Raw genomic sequence first — 4,107 nt, forward strand, 5'->3', positions numbered from 1 at the left:
GAGGGCGGGCGGTGCCCGGCACGGGGGACAGCGCGACTTGGAGCGTTGGAAGGGACCTTAAAGCTCATCCCATCCCACCCCCTGCCATGGGCAGGGACGCCTTCCACTAGCTCAGGTTGCTCCAAGCCCCGTCCAACCTTTGGACACTGCCAGGGATGGAGCAGCTACAGCTTTCTCTGGGCAGCCTGTGCCAGGGCCTCCCCACCCTCAGAGCCAAGAATTCCTTCCTGATATTTCATCTAACCCTGCCGTCTGGCAGTGGGAAGCCATTCTCCCTCTTCCTGCCACTCCATGCTCTTGTCCCAAGTCCCTCTCCAGCTCTCCTGTTGGTCAGCACTCACCAGCCAAGCTGTGGTGCAACAACACAGTGCTGGTCACAGAATCCCAGAATCCCAGGATGGGTCAGGTTGGAAGGGACCACGGTGGCTCCTCTGGTGCCACCTCCCTGCTCCAGCAGGGCCATTCCAGAGCACAGGGCTGTGTCCAGACAGGTCTGGAATATCCCCCATGAGGGAGACTCCCCACCCTCTCTGGACAATCTGTTCAGGGCTCGGTCTCTGCACAGGAAAGTTCTTCCTCATGTCCAGTGGAACTTCCTGGGATCAGTTCCTGCCCGTTCCTCTGGTGCCATTGCTGGGCCCCGGAGCAGAGCCCGGGCCCTGCTCTGAGCCCTCCCTGCAGACAGGGACACCCAGGGCTGAGGGTCCCTCTCAGCATCTCCTCTGAGGCTGAGCAGCCCCAGCTCCCTCAGCCTTCCCTGGGCATGGAGATGCTCCAGGCCCTTCATCATCTTCACGTCTCTCCTAGGCTATACCACCTGACTCTCGACTGCCCAGGCATCAGAGAGGGCTGTAGTACCCAAATGGTCTTTCAGTTGCTAAAAATCACCTCTGCGTTTCAAACTTCCTCTGCTGCCTTTGCATCCTTCCAGTGGCTCTTCTACATGACCAGCTGCTAAAACTCACTCTCCCTTGCTTAGACGCTGGTTTTTAGCATTCTCAGTCTTACTGAGGTCACAGTGGCTGGGCAGGACCTGTTAGGTTTTGCACTGTTTCCTAAAAGTTCAATAGAAGGAGATATTTCCCCCTTCCCCATCAAGGCCAGTGTCTTATGAATGTTCCAAGTCCTAAATGGCTTCAGCCCAGCAGAATGAGCCACCTGCCTGATCTCAGGTGCAGAAACCAACATTTTTTCAGCCAAGAGGCTCTTTCTTGGGACAGGGACTGTAGGAATCATTGTGCTCTCTGCACAGCCCAGTTGTGGCACTGTGCCTCAAAAACAGAGATACACCCTCCTATCAGCACCCACACTCAAACTCCTGGGCAGCCTTTACCCTATCACAGGACAGAGCCTGGTGGCTGACTGTGTGCAGGAGATGGGTGTAGCTGTTCTGAGAAGAAAATTCATCCTATCAACACTTTTTTTTTTAAGAAGGAGGCCACAAAGAGAATGAAGTTGGTGGAGCTCCATGTCCACAGCAGGGATCCCACTGGGGTGAGGCAAAAAAAATCCCGCTGAAGTCTACAAGGGAAAACTAAAATTGCCTTAGAAAGGGAAAATTCTCTTGATGTCAGGTATACTGAACTGGGATAGGATGGCACTTTCCATTGGGTACCTTTCTTTTTATGCTGTTTGGGGACACAACTGGTAAACTCTCTAGAGGACAAGAGCACTGGAATGAGCACACTCTTCTTGAATGAAGAGAAGCTGAATGTCTGGTGGGTTATAAACCCAGGTTCAGCATTTTGGGATCTCAGCCACAGGAATGTATCCTGTGAGGTGACAAACTCTCTGAAGAAAATGCAGTCCTACATTTTACCATGTCCTCCAGAGCTATTTCTGCCGAGGTTTTGGAGCTGTGCTTCTTGCTTGCAAAGTCTACCTTTTCATTTTTCCTTTCTGGGGAATTATTCCTCATTTGAAGCCCCTGCAGCTCTGGCAGGTAGCCTGACAGGAAAGCTGTGGCTGCCCCTGGATCCCTGGAAGTGTCCAAGGCCAGGCTGGACAGGGCTTGGAGCAACCTGGGCTAGTGGAAGGTGTCCCTGCCCACGGCACAGGGTTGGAACGGAATGAGCTTTAATGTCCCTTCCATCCCAAAACTGTATGGAGGCAGCAACGACAAAGTTGCAAATTTCCTGACCAAGAATCCCTCTCAAGAGGGGCCTTACTTGGCCCAAGCTGCAGAAATCCAGAAACACATCACGGTTTGGGTGCAGCCCAGGCACTGCCCCATTTCTTAGATATCCAGTAAAGCTGCATGGAGCAGGAAGTTCTTAAGGGAGCTCTTAATGAGCAACCAGGAGGGATTAGAGAGCCTGGAGCAGTTTGTGCAAAGTATTTGGAGTTAAATCTGATCCCACATCACACTTTCTAAATCTCCAAGCAGCGTCCTGGTGTGGTGGGGTTTTGCAGCCTTGGAAGCAGGGCTCAATAGTGGGAATCCCACTCCTAAATCAAGGATAGAGCCATAGAATCTTGGAATTATTAGAGTTGGAAGGGACCTTAAAGTCCATCCAGGTTCTCCTGCTGTTTCTGGCTGAGGGAGTAGGTGACTTCTGACAGCACACGGAGCTGCCCACAGGGGAGGTGTGTGAGTGGTTGCCCTTCTCAGGGGAGCTCTGGGAGGGTGTGGAGCAGTGGGTTGTTCTCTGAAGGACAAAGTGACAAACTGCTGGCAAGCAGAGTTCCATGTTTGATGGCCCGTTGATTTGATGGACCACAGCAACTTTTCAGACAGAAGCTGATTGAGTCCTCCTTTCCCTAAACTGATCCTGACCAGTCTTCTCATTCCCAGCAGCATTTGTACAAAGAGCTTCCAGATCCTTCTCCTCTGGATTCCTTCTGCTGAGCTGTACCTCCAGCAAACAACATTATTACTTTTTTCCCCCACTTTATTCCAAACACATCTATCTTTCACAACCACAAGCATTAACTTCCTGAGCGATCTTGAAGAACAAAGGCTTTGAGATAAGATTATCTTGCCACAGAGGTGTTTATAAGCCTTTTTTTTTTTTTTCGCCTCCTGCTTATGAATTCCACCCCTTGGCAGGCAGGTTGGGATTGTTATGTAACAGCTTAGCTACGTGTAATTAGAGGGCACAAAATTATAGATGGAGCAGGCATATTATCCAGTGTGGATGGCACAAGCTTACCTGAGTTTCTAAAGCACATGGGTGAGTTTGTGGAGGAGAAGAACATTAATGATGAGTGACTAAATATCCTGGATGTCCAGCGACAGTGTCTGGTTCAGAAAGTCCTTCAGCTGTAGATCCCACAGCCTGTGAGAGCACTGTGGGGGAAAAGCTGCTGCTGGAAACAAAGGAGCAGGATTAGGAGGATCTTGGCTTGATTTGCTGGGGTTGCTTTTATGTTCTGAGTTGGGTTCTCTGAGTGATGAACAATTCCTAGCTCAGCACAGCAAGGAGCAGAGGAGGAGCTCAGAGAGCTCAGCAAATGAACCACTCTCTATAAAAATGCTGCTTTTCAAGGCCATTTATTGTAAGAGAGCATTGAGCCATGAAGGAGCCAAGTGCAGTGATATTTGTGAAGCACGGGTCATTTCTGTTTGCTGGACCCACTTGATTGTTATTCACACAATGGAGTCATTTTTATGTGGTCAAGCTTATCAGCCTCTATTTTAAAAATTACTTGTGCTTGAGTCATATTTACCCTGCCTCTGAGCAGTACTTTGTATTTGAAGGTGCTGCTGAAGGTAAACCAACCTCCTCCTTTGACATGGAGTTTGCATTTAAACACATTGTTTGAAATGCTGCCTATCTTTTCTGAAGTCTGTTGAATTTCACGGTGTTCTGCAGATAATGGTCTTTCCATCTCGCTTAATTTCTGCCCATAAACAGGTCCTAAACTGTTCACAGTGGGAAAGAGAAGAGCTAAAACACCTCCCAGCTTTTGCTTTTTCATCTTCCTCCACGTAGAAAGGTGAATATCCCAGTACTTTATTTATTCCTGAGGAGACCGTTTTGCTGTCTGTCCCTGTCGGCTTCCAGACCACGCAGGAAAGGTGGCAGCAGATACTCCCTGGATCAGATCCCTCACTGGAGTATACCTAGAGAGCCCCACTGACCTACACCTGAGAAGGGCAGGGAT

The sequence above is a fragment of the Corvus brachyrhynchos genome, unplaced genomic scaffold (genome assembly GCF_000691975.1).
Source record: "Corvus brachyrhynchos isolate BGI_N302 unplaced genomic scaffold, ASM69197v1 scaffold203, whole genome shotgun sequence".
NCBI classification, from domain to species: Eukaryota; Metazoa; Chordata; class Aves; order Passeriformes; family Corvidae; genus Corvus; species Corvus brachyrhynchos.